The sequence below is a fragment of the Mus musculus genome, chromosome 19, assembly GCF_000001635.26.
Source record: "Mus musculus strain C57BL/6J chromosome 19, GRCm38.p6 C57BL/6J".
Taxonomy (NCBI): domain Eukaryota; kingdom Metazoa; phylum Chordata; class Mammalia; order Rodentia; family Muridae; genus Mus; species Mus musculus.
In genome coordinates, this window is record NC_000085.6 from 24,534,847 (window position 1) to 24,560,628 (window position 25,782).

The following is a 25,782-nucleotide window of genomic DNA, read 5'->3' on the forward strand; positions in this document are numbered from 1 at the left end:
GAAGCTGTTAGGTTGGGTGGGAACACAGGGCGGGCAAATATTCGGTCGCTGCCTGCAGGACTTGAGTCTGCTTGGAGAGATAAGCCAGGAGGCAGTGACAAGCTGGCCTCAGGGGAAAGAAAGCTCCAGGAGTCACAAGAAGAAGATTCGCCAAAGTGGGCTTGAGCAACAGCGTCTGGGGGAGCTTCCCCAGACGCCTTTTAAAACAACTGAATGTGTACCATAGCTCAAAACTTAGATGCCATTTCCTCAAACACAGAAGAAAACCGAAGGCAGTCCAGTAGTAAAAGGAGAGCCTGAGCCAAGGTATGAGGTAATTAAATTGCAAATTAAGATCAGAGGACAGTATGCTCTGTTACACACACCGTTTCAGGGAAATTTTATTAATCCCAAGCCTGTAACAATTCACGAGCATTCTAACGACCAGGGCTCCACCATACTATCTTTCCTGACATTCACCTTCCTCCAAGACTCCACCCGGAGATCCAGCAGGTATCTCAGTTGCATCTGCTCCCATGGCTTGGATCAGTGTCCACAACCTGATACCTTATTACAACTACTGTATCCCTCCTGGACCACTCTGGTTATAGCCACACCTTGCCTAGGCCTCCTACTAGCCTCTCAATTGAATATCCAAGGTAGGACTCATCATGGCGAACTTCTTGCTTGGCCACGGGGCCTCTGCTCTATGCACCTATCTCAGTGAAGCTTCTCTTGCCACTCTTCTAAGTGTTCAGCTAAAAACTAAAGAATCTCTTTCTCCAACCCCTAAAGTTTACTCCACACTCATATGTGCATAGATCAACACCTCCAGGTCTCAAGGCTGCTCCCTTTGGTCTGTGCTCACCACCTTTACTGAGGTCTCAGATCTGTCATTAGCCCTGCTGTCGCTAGTTTATTTTCTTCCAAGTTCACTTCTTCATCTTGCTCACGTGACTGATTGAAAGCATGAGCTCATTGCTTGTCCAGAAAACTCTTCTTGTTGCATGGCTGTCTTCAGAGGAGAAGCTTGAACAGGGCACAGTTAATGTGCCCATGGTGAGGTTCCAACATAGCATGTCCCATGGCCTTCCACCCTTTCCCATCCGTCCCATTACCAAAGCACGCAGCTACAAAACACTAAGATCTGTGATTCCCTATCTTCAGTGCTGGGCGTGGTATATAGCTACTGTCACTCTGTAGTACCCATGATGATGACAACGGTGACAAAGGATGGCCAACAGTCCAGTAGTACCGGACTGTGGATCAATGGTGCTATGGAGCAAACTAAAACATGCAATGGTTAGGGATGAGCACAACAAAATTTGGGACTCCATTAAGGAAGGGTAGTTATGAGGGGTCAGTGGCTATGTAAGTCCAGGGTGAACAGAAGAGAAAGACAGCTCAAGTTTCTAAATCTGCAACTCTATGAAAACTCCAAACTTGGGGAAGGAGGCTGGCTGAGGTTTTCTAAAGATTTTTTGTGCACGTGCACATTCCTCACTGTGATAAAATTAGGGGTCTCAAGTGTAGATGAGTCTCCAAAAGAGATACATGAGGTCATTAAGTTATTTCAAACGCAGCACACACATCTCCCAAAATATTAAGAAATGAAAAAAGACTAACATTTGGCAGCACACATGGCCACTTCCTGGGACTGAAAGAGTGGTCAGGTAGAAGCCAGATGGTTCACATTTTCAAAAGGTGGGGTAAACTAGAAGATTAACAAAGGAAGTTGCAGCTTATAAATGAAAGGATTCATGAAATAGGAATTGCAGGCCAGCCTTGGGCTAGATGAGGGGGTCTCAACCTTCGGTTCATGATCCCCTTGGGGAGGGTCAGGTATCAGATATCCCGATTATCAGATATTTACATGATGATGGGCAGCAGTAGCAAAATTACAGTTATGAAGAAGCAACAAAATAATGTCACGGTTGGTGGTCACCACAACATGAGGAACTGTTTTAAAGGGTCACAGCATTAGAAAAGTTGAGAACTCTGGGTTTAGCCGCTGCTCTGTGCACTGGGGATAGGAGCGTGAGAGGAGCAGGGTAACACTTCAGTGAAGGATACAGACTAATGAGAAAACAGACACAGAGGCAATGTGCAGGGTGCCCAGTGACTCAAAGCTGCTCAGCCCATGTGCAGGGGTTCCAGAGGTTTCAATACATGTGGAAATGAATACCCCTTCAACAAAGCTTAAACACACACACACACACACACACACACACACACACGATGCATCATGCTAATATTACCAACGACGGTGCAGGAGATCGTTTCTGACATTGTTGCTTAACTGAATTATGAAACCCAGCTGGGCACGCATCTCACAGGCTGAATTTCATTTTGTTTCTATAAACAAACAGATGCAAAAGTCCTGTTTCTCTTGGCACCAGAGGCAGAGCTGCCATTTGTCCTGATTCCCACTCAGCCTCACCTTTCTATCTAAACCACACATCTTGGGGGAAAACAATAAACAGGCACCATTGAAAACAGCTCATCACAGCAATACCCTCTCTGTTTCTTTTCAAAGATGAACTCTCAGGCCAAAGAAAAGCCTGCTTATGTCACCCATCCAAATAGAGTTTTCATTACTCGTTTTCCCTGCTTTATAGGAGTTTTGCTGATAGGAGACAGGAAATTTGGGGGACTTCTCTGTACAATTTCTCCAAAGAAAAGAGAAAGACAATTTGTCATCTACAAGTCTAAGAACATAAAAATTGAAAATGAAACTGTCACCATAATATCCATCATTTTTTACTACTATAATTAAGTGAAATAAAAACATTTATGAAATCTTTCTTTAGATCAGATAAAGTAGCAAACACATTATAAATATTTCATAGAAAATAAAACGGAAATGAAGTCTGTCCCAGCTTTAAAAGGTAGGTAGGACTTTGGAAAATGTACTTGCTATTGGCCTTTCGCCTAAGAGACAAGCAAAGGATTTGACCAGAGACCTCTTGAGGGCCTCTCTCTAAAAACCCTTATAGGTCACCCCAACTTTCTCCCTCCTTAAGAGCAGTCTCAGAGGCTGTAGAGAGCTGTTAAAAGCACTTGTTATTCTTCCAAAGGACCCAAGTCCCGTTCCTATTACCCACATCAGGCAGCTCAGAACGATCTGTAACTTCAGCTCCAGGGAGCCTGATGCCCTGTTCTGACCTTAGTGGGCACCTGTACATGCACACAGTGGCGACTATACATGCAGGGAGGGAGGGAAAGGAAAGGGAGGGGGAGAGGGAGAAAGACAGTCAGACATACAGACACACACACAGATAGAGGAGAGGTTAAAGTCTTTAAAATGAAATAGCAGTTTTAAAGTACAGTGAGTCTTATGGAAACCACAATTTAGACAACACGAGCATTATCCCCCTCCCTAGATCATAGCGTAGTCTCAACCGCATAGCAAACAACAAGTAAGGCTGTCGCAGGTTAGCTCTGAAATGACCCCCCACACAGCTGAGCTCACTGTTTTGGGAGGAGCTAGAACCCTTTGGCACAGCCCTCCAGTTTGGATCTAGCTTTCTCTGATTCCTGGGTGGGCCACATGAGACAATGACACTTCACGTCTCCTTTGTCACACACCCATCCCAGCCACTCAGACTCCCCAGCCATGCTGGATTGGACTTCAGTTCCTGAACCTTGAGCCAAAATAAATCCCCTTGAAGTTGTTTCTGTGGGATGTCCTGTTTCAGGGACAAGAGAAGCTAACTAACTCCTAGGCTCACTCTCGAAGCCACAGAGGTAGAACCTCCTTAAAATGAATGAGTAAAATCAGAGAGCCATTTCAGAAATAACAAAATGGGGCCAATTTTTGCGGGACAAAGAACGCTGTATCTCTGCACAGATTCCCCAATCGAAAGCTACGCTCGGCTCTGTACCATCTTATAAAGACTTGGAAAAAGATGTGACAGATTTGGAGAAGGTTTCTGTTTGAAATAAAAAAAATGGCCATAATCAATGTTGTACCTTAAGGAACAGACAAGCCCTCTGCAAATAGGAATTGTGTTCTAACAGTAAAGCAGGCTGCTCAGAGTGTGTGAGCAGCCACAGCGTCCCTCCACCCATCCCTTTGCATTTTGTGCTTAGTTGGCTAGTTACAATGGGAAGACTTGATACATCAGTGAAATTCAGATGGAGAAAAAAAAAAAACTCTCAAATTGTCCTGGACATGTTTTAAGTAAGGGTTTGCTTGTTTGTTGGTTTGGTTTTTATTGCTGTATTTAGGTCCTTGCTAAAAATATTATAAACTGTGAACATTACATGAAAAAAATACAGATAGGCTCACTTTAAAAGCTATGGTTACTGCTGAAGCTTATGAATCCTGTGTGACAAGGTGGCTTTCTGAACCTCTGTCCTCCAAGTCCAAATTCCAACAGGTGTCTACTCTCCATGACTGATCCTGTGTGCTGATAGAAATGAAGACTTTATGGGTAGATCCTTCACCAGGTCATTAACCACCCCACCCCACCCCACCCCACCCCACCCCCATCTCCTAGAAGGCATATAAATGCAGAGTCTGGGATACGAGGCACAATCCCCAGCCAGTATGTGAAGTGAGGATAGATCAGATTCAAGCTTTCTAAACCACAGAGCCCCATCATGGAAATAATGCCAATTAGTGGATCATGGCCACTGTGTATTTGAAGTTGGAGGTAGAAGAGAACATTCCAGAACAGAACAGAACAGAGTATATTTCATATACTGTGGAACTGCTGTTTCATGAAGTCATTGTTTTGATTAAAAGTATTATTTATATCTCTGTATACACTACAGTTCACGTGGAATGTGTTCCTTTTTTAAAAATATTTATTTATTTTATGTATATGAATACATTGTAGCTGTACAGATGGTTGTGAGCCTTCATGTGGTTGCTTGGAATTGAATTTTAGGACCTCTGCTCGCTCCGGTAGGCCCCGCTTGCTCTGGCCCAAAGATTTATTTATTATTATATAATAAGTACAGTGTAGCTGTCTTCAGATGCACCAGAAGAGGGTGATCAGATCTCATTACGGGGGCCTGTGAGCCACCATGTGGTTGCTGGGATTCGAACTCAGGACCTTCGGGAGAGCAGACGGTGCTCTTACCCGCTGAGCCATCTCGCCAGCCCGAATGTGTTCCTTTTAGGGCATGGACTACCTTATAACAAACCGAAAGCCTGTGTCACTCCCCACACCCATTTCCCCTATCCCTCCCACCCAGCCCTGCCCATCCCAAAAGTCAGGGGAGAGTACTGACTGGAGAAATGGCTCAGTGGTATCAACTTAAAAACAGCTCTCATCTTAAAGGGAACAAAAAAATTAGTTTATTCTAGCGCCATTTTGAATGACCGTGACCCCAAATTCCATGTTCCAACGTGGAAGCAGTTTCACAGGGGCATTGTTGTTGTTGTCGTTGTTGTTGTTGTTTTTGTTTTTTGTTTTTGTTTTTGTTTTACAGGGCAAAGAATCATAGCAACTTTAAAATGCATTGGTGGGTACTCCAGGGAGGTAGATAGTCCGGGATGGGGGAAGATTTCTAACCTAACATGTTATCCAATGACATTCTTAGCTCTTGCATTGGTAGAAGCTAGTGTTCCACTTAGTCGCTTTTCAGAGGTTTTTATTTATGATCATAAGGTGTTCAGATACAGAGTAGGGCAAGGAATCGGGGTTAAATATAATATCAAGTGATCAGCTCCTGAACCCATAAATTCCAATCTCTCCAGGGTACTGACATTCCAATCGGCCCATCCATCCCTGCAGACACAGAAACTCCTTCGGAGGCTTTCGTTCACAGCCAGGCACAGCTTCTTTTCCCAAGTTCTTGTCAACAGTGGCTAAGAGTATCTACTGCTCTTCCAGAGGCCTCAAGTTCAATTTCCATCACCCACATCGAGGCAGCTCGCAATGGCCTGTGGGCATCTGAAGGCTCTCGTCTCTTATGAACACCGCACCCCAATGTGCAGATGCTCACAACGGACATACACATAGATGCATAATTAAAAGTAAAACTAAATCTCACAAAAGCAACACTCAGAAGGCTCTCTCCCTCTCTTCCTGCCACAGAACAATATAATTGTAAGTTTGGTTCGCTATAACCTCAAGCCAGAAAGCAACCATGCCAGCATTTCGACCCTAGACTTTCAGCATCCAGAACCATCAGAATGAAATTCTGGCGGGTATAAGCCACCTAGTTGATGGCCCTTTGTAGCAACAGACTGAACTAAGACAGGTGGTTTGGTTTTGGTTTTTTGGGTTTTTTTTTTTCATTAATTTTTCTGGTCATAGTGGCTGGAAGGGTCTGTGGCAACAGGAGCTTGCAGTGGTTAACCACCATGAAGGCTCTCCCTGGAAGGTTTTAATGCCGGTTACAGAGTAACTGACAAGGCCAAGTGGCAAGAGTGAATGCAAGCATAGAGTCAGGTCTATTTGTTTCTTATTTGAGGCGCTACTTCAGGTCTCCTACATGGCAGGAAGGTATCCCACAACCTTCTTTTAATTCTCATTTTGGACCGGGTCTCCCTAAGTTGCCCTGGCTGCCTGGGAATTTATTCTGTAGCCTGGGTTGCCTTTGCACTTGTGATCCTTGAAACCTTAGCAACCCAAATAGCTGGGACTACAGGTCTGCAAGCAGCAGGCCCAGCAGGTCAGAATGACTTATCAGCTCTCTAGGAGTCTGGAGTCCTGTGTCTTATTCCAACCTGAAAAAACCACCTAGACAGACGAACGCTTTGGCATCCAATTCCTTCCTCAGCTGCCGCTTGCTTCTGCGGATGTAGATGGCGCTGACCTTTTCCTCTTTGATTAAATGTTATATTTGCAGATGGGAGCATACGGGCAAGCCTTCTAAAGTCATTTTATGTAGTGTGGAATCCTATGGGAGTCTGAGCCACATAACGTCCTTTGGTGTGCGCAGGGAGTGGTTAGCAACTGCCTGTATCCTTGAAGACCGGGAGTTTTGTAGAGGATGGCCCTCCTCCCACCCCCCAGATGGCATCTCTATCTTATCTTCTCCAAGCCACCAGACTGTCCAGCCTTCACACCCCTTCCTCCGTTACAATGTTAATTTAACGAACTCCCATATAACGTTCATCCCTTCCTCCGTTACAATGTTAATTTAACGAACTCGCACATAGCTTTCAAAGTTCCGATTTTTTTAAAAGCGGTCTATAATAAAAAGCCTTCCCTTCATCCCAGCTCCCAGAGAGCCAGTTGGTCATCCCAGGAGTATCCTTCTAGAAATATGACGTGTGGACAACCTTCCTCGGGGGTTATTACTGCAGGGGCCATTACAGAAAAGCTGATCACACAATTATTCCACCAAGCAGTAGAAAGTTGGAAAAGGGCCATGCGCAGCATTAACTAGGCCGCAGCACACATGGCATCCGTGTGTTCCCTCCCTTGCCTGGGATTTCGCAAAAGTTTTTTTTTTTTTTATTGTTGTTTTTGTTTGTTTGGCTTGGTTTGGCTTTCTTTTTTGCAGATGAAAGCAATGCTACACACCAACCCTTTTACATATGCTGGCCCCTGTGCTGTTAAGGACATCCTGGGAAAAAGAGGCCCATACTGCACAGTCTCCCTGCCCTTCTGGTGCTGGGGGCTTCCTGTGGGCACTGAGCTCAGTAACCACAGCACTGAATCCTTCCCAGACATCAGATGGGAAAATGGTGACGGCGTCCTTTCCAAAGCAGCTTTAGGACGACCCCAACACATGGTCAGTCAATGTAAGGCACACTCCAGACCCGGCCGCACCGGCTGTAGGGAGAGGGTCAGACACCAGCTAGTGCTCAGAAAGACTGAACACCAGCTAGTACAGAATAGTCCAGTCCTGAGACTGGAGTGACAGTCAGCATGGGGACTCCACGGGGGACTCCACAGAGACCTTCAACTGAGCCAGCAACCAGTCTATTGTAAACTAGAAGCCAATTGTGGCATTTTGGGCAACAGAAAAAAAAACCCAAAAAAACAAAAACAAAAAACAAAACAAAACAAAAGTAACTGCTTTTAACCCATGCCCTGATTACTTGAGTGAGTTTGTATTCCGTTATAATGGACTATGTTATCTAGTGAAGGAAATTTCAAGACAGCATCATATTTAGGCAGTGGTAGGGTTAGTATTCACTACTCTTATTGAGGCTTGTAATGAGAAATCAAAACCCAAAGACTGGTAAGGAAGACAGTGGATGGAGCTAAAGTTGTAGACCATATAGACCAGTTGTGGACTTATAGAATGGAGTTAAAGTTGTGGAGAGCATAGACCAGTGGCTCTCAGCCTTCCTAATGCTATGACTCTTTAATACACTCATTCATGCTGTGGTGAACCCCCAACCACAAAATTACTTTTGTTGCTGTTAATTTTGCAACGAATCAGACGATAAACCTGTGCGTTTTCTAATGGTCTTAGTTGACCCTTGTGAAAGGGTCGACCTTTGACCTTCCAAAGGGATTGCACGACCCACAGGTTGAGAACCGCTGGTCTACAGACAAAGCATCTATGCTCAGTCAAGAAGAACCTTTCATACCTTGTACTGGCAAGAAAGGAATTGCCTCGAAGGCAAGATCCTCTCCCTTGGAGGGCTCCAGCTTCAGAAACAAAACAAAAAACAACAAAAAAGCAAACTCGATTGAGATTGAACTTCGTTAAATGCCACCAAGGGGTGTTGACTGCTGGAAAATAATCACCTTGGGAAGTGTTTTCCCAGGACCCACGTGCAATGAAGACCACAGAGCTGTGATAAAGGCCACATGACATCTCCATCTGCCAGCAAAACTTGGCAGCACTGTCCCTACAGTGCTGGATCTACAGACATGAACTATCAAGAGGTATGGGGTCACAGAGGTCTGCTCCAAACTTCAAGCAGACCACTAAAGCCAAGTAAAGTATGGCATGTTGGATTCCTTGTGAGGGGACCCTGAGAGGCCAGTAAGTGATGCTCTGAAAGTAAAGCCCGTGTTGCCATGGAGACCCCAGAACGTTGGATGTGTCGGGGCCATAATGTTCACCAGGGAAAGCTGTAGGCACAGTGTGGAGCTGGCTTAAGCGGGAGACTGTGTGTGTGGCAGGCAGCAGAGCGTGGAGCTGCTGAAGACGGTTAGAACACTTGAGACTATCATGAGTGCCACGTGCTGGACGTGGAGTGAGAGAATTTGGCATTTGCCCTGCTTGTTTTGAGTTTTGCTTTGGTCTGGCCATTCCCACTGTGTGTCCCCATCCCCCTGTTTTGGAATGAGAATTGGTGTCATTGTATTTTGAAAGAATGTAACGTGTTATGTTATAAGGGCGCACAGTTGAGAGATTGCCTTGAGTTCCAGATAAGACTTTGGACTTTTGAACAGTGTTGAAACATAAGACTCATGAGGCATTCTGAGTTGGAGTGAACACATTTTGTAGTAGGAGAAGGACAGGAGTCTGTGGAGCTAGAGATGGAATGTCATGATTTGAAGTGACGTGTGCCAGTGACTAGGGTCACTTGTGACAGCCAGTCTTCACTTTTAATTACCCTGGTTTAGAACTGTCTTAAGGGAACACACCTCACAGTATTTCTAAAAAGAGGAGACCCTGAGTGTAGGTAAATGTCAACTGATAGGTCTGGGTCCCAGACTGAATACAAAGGGGGCGGGGAAGCAGGCTGAGCCGCAGCACCCATCACTCTCCGGGTCCTGGCTGCATATGCAGCATGTCCACTACCTCCTCACCATCCCATTATGACGGGCTGTACCTTCAAACTGTAACCCCAATGCACCTTCCCTCCCTTAAGTTGCTTTTTAAGTTGGAAATACTTTGTCTTAGCAAAAAAGAAAGAAAGAAAGAAAGAAAGAAAGAAAGAAAGAAAGAAAGAAAGAAAGAAAAGGAAAGGATAGGAAAGAAAAGAAAGGAAAGGAAAGAAAGGAAAGAAAGGAAAGAAAGGAAAGAAAGGAAGAAAGGAAGAAAGGAAGAAAGGAAGAAAGAAAGAAAGAAAGAAAGAAAGAGAGAGAGAGAGAGAAAGAGAGGAAGAAAGAGAGGAAGGAAGGAAGGAAGAAAGGAAGGAAGGAAGGAAGGAAGGAAGGAAGGAAGGAAGGAAGGAAGGAAGGAAGGAAGATAATGAACACCCTTTCCTACCATGGGTGCACATATGCCCAAACACATGCATGTATATATACGTAGAGTAGGAGCACACATTCGCCAGCGCACACACGCACACACGCATACACACACACACACACACACACACACACACACACACACACACACAGAGAGAGAGAGAGAGAGAGAGAGAGAACTCACAGCTCTCATAGCACTGACGATGCTTCCTGTTCACTATTTCAACCGGTTTCTATTATGTACAAGGACAGAAAGCATAACTTCAAAACCCATTCTCTTCTTAACAATCTACCCCTGCAATTATACAAAGTAACCTGGGCCTTCTTCCCAGGGTGGCTGGAGCAAACCATGGCCACAGATTACAGACAGCACTTTTTGGAAGAAGCACTGAGTGTTTTCTCTCAGTCCAGGTCCAAACATGGATCACCTACACTAAGTCACATATGATGCTGAAGGGCTCTGGACCAAGGTATGGCCAGCTCAAGCTGGTGACAGCATTGTCACGCTTCAGGAAAGGAATGAGCACACTTCAGGGCACACCAAAGCTTGGTGTTTAGAAAGGGTTGGGTGAGTCCCCAGGATTTACAATGGAGTTTTCAACCTGCATCCCTTAGGGAAATTGATTATAATTATGAAGGTGGACCTGTCTACACTCATAAAACCATAAACTATTAGAATAGAATGCTGTTTGGATTAATTATTTAGAAAAGAAGATCCTCAGATTAAGCAATAGCGTCAAAGGCCATCAAGGTAGAGAACCCTGGCAGCCAAAATCTGTCCCTTTCTAAGAGGGATTATCTGACTACAGGAGACAAAGATCCAGCCAGAATAATACTGTGCCTGGTTCAATCATATCTATCCTGGTGGCTACAGCATGGATAATGGTTATCAGACAGCCAGAGTAGATGCAGTAGTCACCAGCTAGAAGGTGAATTGCAGAAATGGCAGCACAAAGGTGGGGAGGATATTCAGGGTATGACAGCGATAGAAGTCGATAGTAGATTAGATGCCGTGGATGGAGTCAAAGAAGGCCCCCACGTTTCTGCTTTTGCTATTTGCTGGCCAGTGAGTCAACAGCTTGGAAGTCTGTAAGAGCATCAGATAGATAATGATTTCTTGCACACATGGAATTAGAGGCGCCTTTGGGATTTTTGAGTGCAAGTCTAATCATGTAATTTAGAATTCTGAGGGAGAAGAGGAGAAAGAAGAGGGGGAGAAGAGGAGGGGGAAGGAGGGAGAGTGGGACACAGAGAGAACAAGAGCCAGAGCAAGTACACACCAGGTTAAAGGCATAAATATAGAATTAGTTATTATCTCTTTTTAAAAATTCTTACTTCAAGCTCCATTCTGAGGTGCTATGACAATAACCTCAGCTGCCGTGCCTCTGTGCTCACGGACACGCGTGCTAACGGAACTGCCTCCCCTTTCCTCCCTTGTGCTGGCTGAGCTTACATCAACTGGACAAGAAGCTAGACTCCTTTTAGAAGAGATAACCTCGTTGAAAAGATGTCCCTGCCAGATTGTCCTGTGAGCAAGCGAGTTATCAGCGCTCCTCCACAGCTTGGGATCAAATCCTCCTGCCTCCCGGTTCCTGCCCGTTTGATTTCCTGTCCTGAATTCTCTTGGCAGTGGAGTCTGACCTGAGAGTTATAAGCTGAAATAAAACCTCTCCTCCTCAAGTTGCTTACGATTTGATGCTTACTCACAGCAATAGAAAAACCTAACTTAGACACTTAGACATGTGGAGAAAATGAAAAGAAACGGAGCTTGAGAAGTGCATGGAACTTAGTGGTCTCTCAACAGTCAGGCTCCTTAAAATCTGGTATCATGTTTATGTACGTTGGAATATCTCATAGAATCTGGCATGGCCTTAGCTATGAGGTTCATCAATATCTGTAATATCTGTAATGCTGAACTGACTTGAAATATTCTGAAAATTGTCATACACACACACACACACACACACACAAACCCACTGCTTCAAGCCAGGCATGGTAATACATGCGTATAAATTCAAGGCCAATCTGAACTACATAGTGGGAGTCTGTCCCCCAACCCCCACATGAATATGAATATATGTATATATATATATATATATATATATATATATATATATATATATGTGTGTGTGTGTGTGTGTGTGTGTATACATATATGTGTACACATATGTATATATGGCATGTAGGCACATATGAAAGAGAACAGGGTTTGGGAAAGAAAGGAGTAGGAGAAAAAAGAAAATCAGTATTTCCCTTCCTAGATACAATGTCTGGTTTTCACTATCTTTCCCTTTCTTTTCTTTTCTTTTTTTGTTTTTGTTTTTGTTGTTGTTGTTTTTTTTTTGTTTTTGTTTTGTTTTGTTTTGTTTTTCGAGACAGGGTTTCTCTGTATAGCCCTGGCTGTCCTGGAACCTACTTTGTAGACCAGGCTGGCCTCGAACTCAGAAATCCGCCTGCCTCTGCCTCCTGGGTGCTGGGATTAAAGGTGTGCGCCACCACGCCCAGCTCACTATCTTTCTTATACCTGGCATCTTTTGAAGTATATATCCCAAAATATGTCATGCATAGGACCAGGGTCATCACCATGAGCAATCTCATGAGCATCACTTGGAAAAGTCAGTGACCATCAATAATACACACACACACATACACACAATCCTACATACCCAACCCAGTCACAAGAATGTGTTCTCTTGTCATCTCCAGAGTCCTAAAGCCAAGACTGGCAGAGAAAAGAAATTTCAGTTCTCTCTTGGTATTTCTGATGAGCAGACAGATGGCACCTCTCCACACACAGGGATTCACTTGGGAGCACAGAACCCTCTGGGAGGTTGACGCTTTAGGAAAATGGTTTAACACTTACAGCCAATACTGAGTGTGTGTCGGAACTACCTGGAAGCCCTGTTGGCATCCCTGGAGACTCTGCTGAGTGTTGGCATCCTCCTTCTTTCAGATTCCTGGGTTAGAGTGAAAGATCTGCATCTTTAAGAGGTGCCCCAAGGACCACACTGTGAGAATCACTATCCTCATTTCTAACATATCTAAGGTTTATAGGAAAACTAGCTGAGGCTGGGAAAACAGACACAAAGTGCCAAAGCCTTCAATGGTGGTTTGAATGAGAATGTCCCTCACAGGCTCAGAGATCTGAGTACTCAGTCACCAGTTGGTGGCACTGTGCAAGAAGATGATGCAGCCCTGTTGGAGGTGGCATGGTGCTGGCGGGGCAAGCTGTCAGAGTTCAGAGCCTTGTCCCTCTTCCAGTTGCTCTCTGCTGTGCTGGCTGTTCCTAAGTGATTGTTCAGCTTCCTTTTCCTGTATTTGTTTCTGCTGCTTGCTGCCATCCCTCCCCACCATGATGGGCGCTTTACCCTCTAGTGTTGTAAGCCCAAATAACCCTTGCCTTCCTTAGGTTGTCTTTGGTGACACTGTTTTATCAGGAGCAACAGAAAACTAACCAGTACCCTTTGCATATTATCCCAAAGTCTCTTCCTTCAGAGGTGGACCTGTTTGCCAGTTAGGTAGTTTTACAGCCTGTCTTAACCATTTTGAACGGGTTTTGGCTTGTGCTTAGTGATTTCGACTCACCGTTTTGTCTCATGGTCTGTTGTTTTAGGTCTGTGTTATCAGTTGCTTTTTGTTGCTGTTGCTGTGACAAAATGTCTGACCGAAACAACTTACGACGGATGGAAAGGTTTATTTTGGCGCAGAATCTGATCAGTGAAGCGTGGTCAGTGTGGGGAAAGCAAGAAGCAAAGGGAAGCTATGCTGGCTCTCGGCTCATTCTCTTTTCTCCCTTTTTCTTCAGTTGAGGACCTCAGCCCATGGGATGGTGTCAGTGTGGGGGAATTACCGCTATCCCAGTGCGGTTGGCATTGCTAACGTTTAAGCCTTACCATTAATGATGTAAGGCCCGGTGATGTAATGCTAGCGGTGCCCATTCCCCTTCACAAAAGAGATAGGACTTATTGATTTAAGCATTCACTGAGCACCTACTGTGAGGCAGCCACTAGATTAGCAGTGCTAAAGAGCCATGGTGTATGTCTCCAAGGAATGTATAATCTTGGGTCAAGTAATATGTAACAGAAAAACAAGTGTGTAAATACCATATTGTGACATACAACACAAGTCTTTTAGGTTGGATCATCAGAGGATTAACTTAGAGAAGCTTCAAGCTCATCCTCCTCTCAGAGCCCTGACCCAAACTCACTATTATGCCATCTAGTGCTTTTCAAAAAAAGCTTATCAAGTATTCCATACATATACATACAAACACACACATATAGATCAGACACCGAGATTCCATATATATATATATATATATATATATATATATATATATATATGCATATATATACATATATGTGTGTGTGTATAAATACACATGTACACATATACACACAAACATACAAATAAACAATACATATATCAGATAGATTAAAATAAAAATTAATTTTATGTGTGTTCATGTATGTGGGTACACATGTATGTGTGTTTGTGCATTTGTGTACGTGCACTTGGCAACTAGAGGTCAACTCTGGGTGCTGTTCTCAGTAGTGAGCTGCCTTATTTTTGACATATGTCCTTTCATTAAAACCTAGGACTTATCCATAGGCTGGGCTGGCTTGCCTGTAAGCTCAGAGATCTGCCTGTCTCTGCCTCTCCAGCACTGGGATTGCACACACACACACACACACACACACACACACACACACACACTCACGACCATGCTCAGTTTTTTATGTGAGTGCCAGACTCGAACTCATGTCCATCTCCCCAGCACCAACGAATAAAATTTTTATTTAGATTAATCTTCTTGCTAAAGAAGAGCAGTAACAAAATAGTATTCTTAAACATGCTCGTTTTTTCTAAATACTTCAGAAAGTAAAACTACATTAAAAAGCTGGCATCTACTGAGTAAATCCTGATTATTGTGACACGTGACCACTGTAAATTGCTGGATCTACTTTCCATCCATTTGCCTGGTATTCCTAAAGTGGCTTAGGAAAGATTAAAACCATTGAAATAGTTAAGAAACATCCAAAGATTTTAAACATTAATTTGAAGGTGGTTGATGCAGTTTAGAGTTCCTCACCATTTGTAATAGCCTTAAGTTCCAAGAATATACACATAAACAAACCAGGATGCTTAGCCTTTTTTCATGAAAAATATTTGCCTAACACCTGCGCCATACTTCCTACTCACTCAAATAGGCCACATGACAGTGAGCCCAGTTTTAACAACAAAAAGGTATGAATTAAGCATTAGAAACCCATCCCCTGAGCTGTAGAGAAGGCTCAGCTGTTAGGAGCACTGGCTGTTCTTCCAAAGGACCGGGGGTTCAATTCCCAGCACCCCAGATGGCAGCTCACAACTGTCTGTAACTCCAGTTCCAGGGGATCCAATACAATCACACAAACAAACATACATACAGGCAAAATGACAATGCCCATAAACTTAAAATAAGATAAATTGTCAGATGATGGTGGCACATATGTTTAATCCCAGCACCTGGGAGGCAGAGGCAGGGAGATCTTTGAGTTCAAAGCCATCCCGGTGTATAGAGTGAATTCCAGGACAGCCAAGGCTACACAGAGAAACCCTGTCTCAAAGAAAAAAATAGGAAAGAAAGAAAAACCCATCACGCAGCATGTTCAACCATTGCATTTCTTGTGCCAGTCTATCTGTGAAGCAAGACACCTTTCTATAACTAATTATGTCTCTATCCTGGTCTTCAAACTCATCAGTCCAGCATTACTGGATGCAGCTTAAATACCCCCTATTTTTCTTACCAAAAAAAAAAAAAAAAAAAAAAAAGATGAACTTTCTACAGGCCTGTCTCCAAACTTTAGTTTCACCCCCAAGGTAATTATATCCTCCAGGCTCCTAACATGTGCAATTAGAATCATCTCCTGAGGCTCCAGGGAAAGACTGCATACCCATTTCTAGGGTGGGAACAATGTTAAGCGTGCCAAACATGCCGGGCTTTCAGTTTCATTGCGATTTTACAGTTAGAGGCAGGAATTCTCAAGGACTTACAGGTGGCCCATTGTAGAAACACTCCCCCAAGCATGCTGCTGGTCCTCTCAGTACCACAAACCGTAAGGAAACAAGGATTAGGGAGAACACACCCTTCATGTGGCTTCTTGGTCCCAGTGGCTGGGGTTCCAAGTCATCCCAAAGCAACCAGGTGTGCAGAGAATGCATGCGTTTTCCTGAGAGACCATCATCATCTCTGTATGTCCTGATGAAGCCGTGCACAAGATGATAACGTTGAGAATACATTGTACAAAACCAAGGCCAGCCTATTAGTTTATTTCCAGTAGGGTATGGATAAAAAACAAAACAAAGCAAAACAAAACAAAACCAAAAAAACCCAAAACACCCCTTATCAATGGAAGCCAGCTATGTTTTAAAAATAAGCCTGAGGTTGATTTGTAAAGAAACAAGTCAAACACTGAAAAATTAGTAAGACAAAAAGATGCTAGGCCCCTCCCTGCTCCTTTCTCTGGCTTTTAGCAGAAACACCTCCAGTATCAAAGACAAGCCTTGAAGTGAAGGCTGGGCTGAGCTACATAATTTGCTGGGCAGCTTCTAAAGAATTAAGGGGACTCCTCCAACTCCAGTCAATGCATTCCTACGAAGAGAAATGGTTCTTTTTCTTTTTTTAAACAAGTAACACATTTAGGACTTGGTATTTTTTCAGAGGACAATAAGAAAGGCTGTAGACACACACATTATTTTTCTGCTTTAAATTACAATTTAACAGGACTATAAGCAAATGCAAATGAAATGTCTGCATATTTAGGCTTTTACTAGCTGGGTGGTGGGACCACTCTTAGCGGCTGCCTTTATTTACCACAACAAGATGATCCTGCATTTGTTTCTATTCAAACAAGTCCTTTTCTTCAAGGCCTGGAACAAAGTATTAATTATGAATCTGCTGATGCATCTTCATCAAGAGAATGCTAGCACACGGGCAAGAATGGGCATTCATTTTCTCCATCACCACATCTAGTTAGGCAATATTTGAAAACATAAATAAGGAAAATAAAAATATACCTGCTTCAAAAATTACTGGCAAACAAGTTTTCGGCAAACCTCTACAGTTTCTAAAAGTCAAAACTGCACCCTCACTGTATATCCTGGGACAACTTTGAAAACAAACCTCCATAACAATGGTACATTAGCTCTGGCCTTGGACCAGTATCCGGGTGACCCCGAGCCAGTCTGTTCACCTCCTAACTCTTCAGCTTTCTTACCTGTAAATGGTGCAGCTCTAGACAAGTTCGTATTGGCACTGGGATACTTCATCAGAAGGAAATGTGTCCCAACCCGAGTAAACAGCAAGATCCATTAGCAGTATGTGAGAACCACTATAGTTGTTGTCTCATTGTCCTACACATAAACCAAACCAAACCAAACCAAACCAAACCAAACCAAACCAAACCAAACCAAACCAAACCAAACCAAACCAGGTTTCTGTGTATAGGAAGGAGTGGAAAGAGAAGAGAATTCTTTTTTTTTTTGTCCTTTTTGTGTTTTTATTTTTTTTCTCTTTTTTTTAAATTGGGTATTTATTTCAATTACATTTCCAATGCTATCCCAAAAGTCCCCCCCACACTCCCCCACCCACCCACTCCCACTTCTTGGCCCTGGAGTTCCCCTGTACTGAGGCATATAAAGTTTGCATGACCAATGGGCCTCTCTTTCCCAATGGTGGCCAACTAGGCCATCTTCTGATTCATATGCAGCTAGAGACACGAGCTCTGGGGGGTACTGGTTAGTTCATATTGTTGTTCCACCTATAGGATTGCAGATCCCTTTAGCTCCTTGGGTACTTTCTCTAGCTCCTCCACTGGGGGCCCTGTGATCCATCCAATACCTGACTGTGAGCATCCACTTAATTCTTAAAGGGAACAGAAAGTAGGTTGGTTTCACTAATTAGGTTCCTCCTCCAAAACCACAAGGCAATGTTAAGTGTACCTCAGCACCCTTGAGTAAAAAGGAGTGGTTGGAGCCCGGCATGGTGGCGCATGCCTTTAATCCCAGCACTCCGGAGGCAGAGGCAGGTGGATTTCTGAGTTCGAGGCCAGCCTGGTCTACAGAGTGAGTTCCAGGACAGCCAGGTCTATACAGAGAAACCCTGTCTCGAAAAACCAAAAAAAAAAGGAGTGGTTGTCTTCTCTATCTCTCGACATGCTCTTTCATAAAATGGCACAAGCCGGTTTCTAGGGATGTATCCTTTAGGCAGCTATATGTTCCTGACGGGAGGTGGAAGGGCACAAGAAAGAGACAGCTGTTTCACAACTCAGGAGACAACATGGGTGATCCACAGTGGGCTCCAGTCCCCGCACTTCAGAAGGCGCAACTCACCTCTCACAGGGAAATCATCCCTGTGCTGGGAACTTACATGCAAGGTGCTGTGTCTTTTATAATAGCAGGCTGTCCTTATGAATGAGTCCATTCACCCCCATTAACTTAACAGCCACGAGGACAGGCTTATTTACTATATGCAAACACAAAGCTTCAAAAAAAAAGTGCATATGCAATACCAATTCATACCTGAGAGAACTTTAACCTGAATACTTCAAAGTCAAATAGAAGCACTAAGCAGCATAGGTGCTCGAAGCTGCTCAAGCACACTTGCAGTTTTCTTTCCCTCCGTCAAGTGGTACGATGTGAAACTGCCCAAGTCAGAAAAAACAAACTGAAGCTGGAATCAATGATTAGCTAGCTCCCTTGGCTGATACAGGGAAACTGGGTTTCTCCTACAGGAAATAATACCACATTATTAGACCCCGAAGGATGCTAAAGCTGGCCAAAAGAGACATAATTTCGTAGGCACTTTTTTGTTTCCCATGAGAAATGCTTAAGGCTCAGCGTATGGTCTGGCACAAAGGCTGTGTCAGAGCTACAGCCCAGTTCACCAACCAGCTCACTGAACAGAGTGACCTCATCTAATCAGAAGTGGGACAATGACAGAAAACACAAAGCAACAAACTGTCAGGCGATTAGATGAACTCTCCCTCTTGGACCATCCACTCAGGGTTCGAGAAGTGATGTAAAACTCTCATGATGGCCTGACCCCCGAGTTTCCCCACATCTGCAAAATGTGAGCATCAAATCACAAGGAGGTCGAACTGACCACTGTGAGGAGACGACAAATCTAGCCATTAAAGAAAAGAAGACTTCACTAGTACAGGGCTGGCTCTGAATGAGGGACAGCAAGGCTGGCTTTAACTGGAAGGACCGATTGTCACTGTGATAAACCCCAGAATCCGAGTCCCCCATGCCTCCTCTAAACCTATGATAAGCATCTTCACCACACCTCCCTCAGAAGTGGTTGAAATAAGATGAGCATACTGAAAAGCAATTAAAAATTGCAAGACACTGATGCAAATATTAGGTGGGTTTTTTTTCCCCCCCAGTCCCTCCAGTTTTCTTAGTTTGGATAAAAATGTAATATGGCTTTATCTGTAAGCACTGTTCAACTTTCCTGCCCAAGGATGGCTGCACTTCCCATGCATCCTGGGGGGGGGGGGTCCTCCACCTTTGTACACAGAACCCAGCATTTTCTTCAGCTTAGAGATCGCACAGGACACTTAAGGCTCAACCTTGAACTTGGTTGGGTAAGTTTTTGTTTTTGTTTTTCTGTTTTGCCTTTCAGTGGGCAGCCCTCTGACAGAAGCTTCCATGAACCCCCATCACACTGGAGTCTAAGGAAAACCAATCCTTGGACTTTGATCTACTCCAACGACTGCAAAAACACTACAGCCTCTACACAGAACAAGAGGGAAGTCTCCCGGAAGAGAGGTGAAAGGGGCCCTTTACAGCTAAGTTCAAGAGAACAGCCTCGGACTACTTCTTAGATCAGATTAATCAGGTCTCAGTCCTTATGGACCATTCATTTTACAGGGGGACCTCTACCAGGCTGAGAATGCCATCAAGGGGCAGAGCCAGGGCAGAGGCGGGGGTGGGGGGGGTGGGGGGGATGGCTACTTGAGAGTCAGCATGCGCTTCCTTTACATAGCATCATAGTAAATAGCAGATCCTGTTCAAAGTCCTGACTTCAGTAGACATGAAGAACAAATTCACTGACTACCCAAACAACTTCTCTGGAACAGGTTTCTACCCAAGCGTGCTGTGCACAGCAGACAGCCGGCTTGAGAGGGTGGGGGTAAGAAATGAGAACATGCTCATCTGCATAGATGAGAGATAAGCAGACGTTTGTTGTCTTCGGTTCTGACGACTCCTGGCACCAGAGTGGCAAGTCCAACTCCAGCGCTCTCCCCATCCCCCCCGCCACCCCCCACCCCCGCCCCAGATGTTGAATCGTCACATTGACAGGGCCATTGAAGACAGGGGACTGTAAAAGTCGGCGGCTGTTTTCAGGCTGGAACTGTAGTTCACCTGTTCCACCCGGCGCCAGAGCCAGAAATCAAGCAGAACGCCACTCGTGGAAGCCCCTCTGTACATCCCGGGGGGCGCCTAACAAGTTCGCTGCTGTTTAGAAGCAGGGGAGAATGACGGAGACACCTCTCCTGCTGCAACAAAACTCAGCAGGTTCCCCAGAAACGAGGGAGGGGTCTCTGACTTAAGTGAGCCCGAGGGATCACTGGGTGTCACTGCGGCCCTAGGGATCAGGGTAGCGAGGCGGTCGGTGCCCACGGGGACTGCGCAGCTGTGGCCCCCGAGGAGCGAAGGTCCTGGTTTGACGACCACGGGCGCCCCCTCCATGTCACCCCCAGCACAACTTGGACAGGCAAAGTGGAAAGGTGGAGAGCAGGTCAGGTCCCAGCAGAGACACACAGAGCCTCAGGCGCGGCGGCAAGGGAGGGTGTAGGCAGGGTTGCCGGGGACGCGCAGGAAACTTACCTCCTTCGGCCGGCGTGCTGGAGCCTTGGCGGCCGAGACCAGTTGCGCCACCGCGGGCAAGTTGTCGGGATGTCGTGGGTTCTCCGGTGGCTGCAGCGGGCGGCGGGCGGCGGGCGGGGCGGAGCCGGAGCAGCGCCGGGGGGTGGGGTGGGGGGGCGGGCAGGTGCCGGGCCCTGCCGCGGGGCCACACTGGGCTCGGACGCGCGGCGACGGGGACGCGCGGCTGCGAGTGTGCAATGCGCGCGCGCCGCGGCCGGTGTGCGTGTCCCCGCGTTCCCCTTCCTTCCCGCCGCTCCTCTGGTCGGCAGAACGGCAAGCGGACCACTAGGACCAGACAGCGCCGGGTGGCGCGGCGAGGCGAGATCGGGGGATGGAGGCCGAGGAGTGGCGGTGCCCCGCAGCCACGGGCCCCCGCACGGCGCGCCGGAGTCCGAGCGGGGCGGGCAGCGAGCAGGCTGCACGGCGGCCGCGACTCCGGGAGGCTGCAGGCCCCGCCCGCCGGCCGCCCAGGCTCTTCCCCTTTTCTCTCCACCCTCTGCTCTGTCCCGCACGCCCTGCAAGGAAGCCAGACCGGTTTGCAGCAGCAGAGCAGCCCGCAGTCGGACCTAACGCTCTAGTCGGTGCGTGGGAGATTGTGCGCCCGGGCCACTGTGCAGCCAGGACTCAGAGCAGGGGTGAAGCGGCTCCCTGAGATTAGCGGGATCCTCCAAAGCTCCAGAGCTTCTGGGAGCTTCTCAGAGTCTCGAAGCCTCACTGCTGTGGACTGTGTTGGGGTAGGGCGTGCCGCTGCCAGTGTCCCTGGCCACCAGTCGGGCAATGCCAGACTTGACTCCTCTTCCTTGAGGAGCCAGCACTTAAGCAAGCAGAGCCCTCCCCTATACCCCCTTTATCAGGAAGGGACGCGCAAAGGTTCTGAGACCACACTTGTCTCCCTTCTAAGGATAGCAGGTGCTCTCAAGAAGGACGATCTATCCAACAGGTTAGGGATGGGCTAGTGAGGGGTCCCGCGCCATTGAGCTACAATGGGGGCGCGCCTGCTGGAGCCACTTGGAATCTCACTAGGTTAGTTTAGCTTCGAAGAGGGTAGGGGCTAGATCTAAGGATCCGTTTGGAGTTGTGCTGTTCTGAACGCTAAAATTAAATTTATCTAACAGGCACAGGAAGAGAGCGACTCCCTCCCAGTTGGGTCGAAGCAAGTGGTACAGTTCAGCTTTATCACTTCCTTCCACTTTCCCCTCCTCAGACAAAACAAAACACTTGTGGGAAAGAAAACTTGCGTTCTGTCAGAGGAAGACCAGCATTTGATGACCCTTGCTTGAGGACACTCCCTTGAGGCTCTACAAAGAGCACCTGCAGGCAGTTTTGAAATCTTTTAACAACCCCACCCCCAACCCCAACTCGAGTGAATTTGTGGTGGTTTAGTATCACCCTGGAATGAAGCATAAAAATTCCTTTATAACAAAAAATGCATTGTTCTTAAAGTTTTATTCACGTAAAGCTGACAAATCAAATAGATGTGTATTGTTAGGGACGGTATCTCCAGTGTTCTTCCAGGTGTGTGTGGCCGCTACTAGCGATTTAAGGCATCACTAACTTAGGACTTGGGTCCAAGCATTCTGGACTTATTAAAGCACAGAGTAAGAACATGTGTGTGGTCCAGCTTGCACGCTTTTCAGATGAGAAAACCGTAGCCCTAAGACATCCAGTAACTCACAGGCGAGGACACAGTTTTCCTTACTCTTAGTCCTTGAACAAAAAGTAACAGCAATACTGACTTAACAGAGTTCAAGATGGGGCCAGTGGAGGGGGCAGCAGAGAAAGAGCAGCGGATCAAAGATCAAAGAACCTTGCAACCAACTGCTGTGAATCACTGTATAGGGGGCAGCATCTCACCGCTCTGAGTCGCGGGCTGGCTGGAATCTGGGGCTGGGGAAATCAGTCTCCCTGTCGCGTGCCTCAGACTTCCACTCTGAACTTCAAGGAGTGGGAAGTGGATTTGCTTCCCAGAGAGGCGATGCCATAGGGGATATGAAAACAGGCGAAGCCAAATCTGAATGACCTCTCAGTGGATCAAAAGCGCTCAGAGGCGTTAGACTCCCACACCCCAATCCTGCACAGCTGCTTTCTCCATTAGAACCTAATCTCCCAGGCAAACAACCTTGGGCTTCTGGTAGAGAAGTCCCAAAGCCAACTGCTTACAGGACATTTGTAGAGATAACACGGTGAAACTGGACTCTAAGAATTTCCCCACGAGCCTTATACCCCATTGTTAGTTCCATGTATGAAAGACAAAACAAAACAAAACAATCCTTCCTGATCTACTTATATCGGTGGGATTTCAGGAAAGCCATCCTCTATTGGAAATGAAAGATCATCAATGTCACTAGCAATAGTGACTTGGCCAGAAAAATCGTGAAACCTATTTAAAAACTAGAAAATAATCATTTAAACAAAGTCTTAAAATTATTATTTATTTCCATACAGAGGAGACATGTATGTTTCTTATAGCAGATATAACAACAACAACAACAACAACAAAACAAAAACAATAATGGCTCCCAAGTAATAGCTTCCCTCTATCCAAGGCTTTTCCTCCTGGAATCTACCACATGATCTACTTTGGCCAATGGAGTAAGTACACTCATGATATAATGGTAGTCTTCAAAACTGTGCATTTCTGTATCAGCTCTTGGAATTCTGCCATTCCCAGGAGAACAAGACCTACCTCTAGACAAAGACCATTGCTGGAGGAAGTACATCACTGGGGGTGGGCTTTGAGGGTTTATAGCCTCACCTTACTTCTCTCTCTCTCTCTCTCTCTCTCTCTCTCTCTCTCTCTCTCTCTCTCTCTGGTTTTTTGAGACAGGGTTTCTATGTGTAGCAAGAGCTGAGTCACCAGCGGGGGTCACCTTGGCTAGCCAGCCCTCCTTTGTTTTCAGAGGAACAAGCAAGTCCCAGTGAGCTTAGTCAGGCTTGGTCCAGATCAACAGACCGTATATACGCAAACCATAGGCTCATAACAAATACTAAGTAGCTACTGCTGTAGACAACTACTTCAGTTATTTACTGCTTCATGACAAACTGCTTCACCTCATGAGAAACACAGTATCGGCTGCTTTACTGGAAACTCACTTGGCTTTATTCACCAGGCAGCTAGACAGAGTTGCAGGGTGCTAGAAGGCTTTGCTCACATAGCAGGTAACTTGGTCCTCAGTGATATAACTAACTTCTTACTGCCCAGATAGCTGACTTGGGTTTCTCTGCAGCAAGGCACCCCTACTTCTTCTGTGCATCTAATTTCTAAAAGGGGGTGGCTAGAAACTGCCAGGTATTGTGAAGCCTGAACGTGGAAGTTCTCTGTTATTGTCAACTCTGGGTAGTTTATCTACTGTGTAGACTGCAGCCAGGGAATCAAAAACATAAGAACCCCAGGGGAAAGGGTTGTAGCCATTGACATGGGACAGTAGCGCCTTTGCCTTCCACAACGTTAGAGTTGCCTTCTTCTCATGGAAATATAATTGCTAACCAGACAAAAGGGCTTACATGTTTTGTATAGCTTGATTTTTCTAATTGCAGAGGGCTGATTTACCCCCAAGGACCCTGTGCTCTCTAATTTCAAGTTCACTCTTAACATTGACCACATCTGAAATCTGATGTCTACTTTCCTTTTTTGTTTGTTTAATCTTCCTTTACTCTTTTCTATTTCTTCTGATCACTCTCTCTTCCTCCCTCAGCTCCCCCGCCTTCTCCTTTCTCCTTCCTGCCCTTTCTTCCTCCTTTCCTCTTGCCTTTTCCCTTTCTTTTTTAAACTTTCTATCTTGAATCTTATAACTGAAAACAGATTTTATATTATATATATATATATATATATATATATATATATATTTTTTTTTTTTTTGGTTTTTTGAGACAGGGTTTCTCTGTGTAGCCTTGACTGTCCTGGAACTCACTCTGTAGATCAGGCTGGCCTCGAACACAGAAATCCACCTGCCTCTGCCTCCTAGTGCTGGGATTAAGGGCATGTGCCACCACGCCCGGCTCTACATAATGTATTCTGATGATGTTTTTGTTTTTCCCCTCCCTCCCAGATCCTCTCCTACCTCCACATCTGCCCAACACACACACACACACACACACACACACACACACACACACAGAGAGAGAGAGAGAGAGAGAGAGAGAGAGAGAGAGAGAGAGAGAGAAACTAAAATAGACAAGCAAGAGACAATAAGACAGAAAGTGGCCAAACAAAGCAAACAAACAAACAACAAAGTCTACAAAAAATACCATTGAGTTGGTTTTGTGTTGGCCAACTAATGCTAGGCATGGAGTCCAATCTAAAGTGTGGTTAATATACTCAGTGAGAATTCACTGGTTAAAACTATTTTTTTTTCCCATAGCAAGTTATCAAGTTGGTCTCAATTACAAATAGCCTCTTGGTGAAGGGTGGAAGCCTGGGTCCTTTCAGTGCTGAGATCTCATCTGACTTGAACCTGTGAAGATGCTGTGCCTTTTCCTATTCTTCATCTTATCCATCCATCTCTTTATGCCCCATGATAAGAAAGATCTTATCATGTTTTAAATGAACATTGAACTAGGGATCCTAAGGCTGTGTTACCAGTAGATTGATTGAAAAATGTCTCCCACAGGCTTACATACTTAAACATGTGGTTCTCCCATTGGTGCTGCTATTTGGGGAGGTTATGTAACTTTCAGGAGGTGAACCGTTGCTGGAGGAAGTATGTCACTGGGGGGGGGGGGGAATGGGCTTTGAGGGTTTATAGTCTCACCTTAGTTCCTGCTCTTTTTGCTTACTGGATAGAAATGTGGCTACCCAACTTCCTGCTCCTGTTACCATGCCTTT

At 45.4% G+C, this 25,782-nt stretch overlaps 1 protein-coding gene and 1 long non-coding RNA gene across 2 annotated transcripts in view; one reads left to right on the forward strand and one right to left on the reverse strand.

The window, feature by feature from the left end:
- Pip5k1b (phosphatidylinositol-4-phosphate 5-kinase, type 1 beta) overlaps positions 1-21,026 on the reverse strand; it is a 261,079-nt gene extending 240,053 nt beyond the window's left edge. The window contains exon 1 of the mRNA NM_008846.3: positions 20,919-21,026. The gene's annotated coding sequence lies outside the window, so the exon portion shown is untranslated. The remainder of the gene's footprint in view (positions 1-20,918) is intronic.
- A 459-nt stretch (positions 21,027-21,485) lies between these two features.
- On the forward strand, positions 21,486-22,564 carry Gm50341 (predicted gene, 50341). Its single transcript, NR_169181.1, has 2 exons — positions 21,486-21,538; positions 22,162-22,564. It is a non-coding gene; the product is annotated as a predicted gene, 50341 (long non-coding RNA).
- Positions 22,565-25,782: the final 3,218 nt, after the last annotated feature.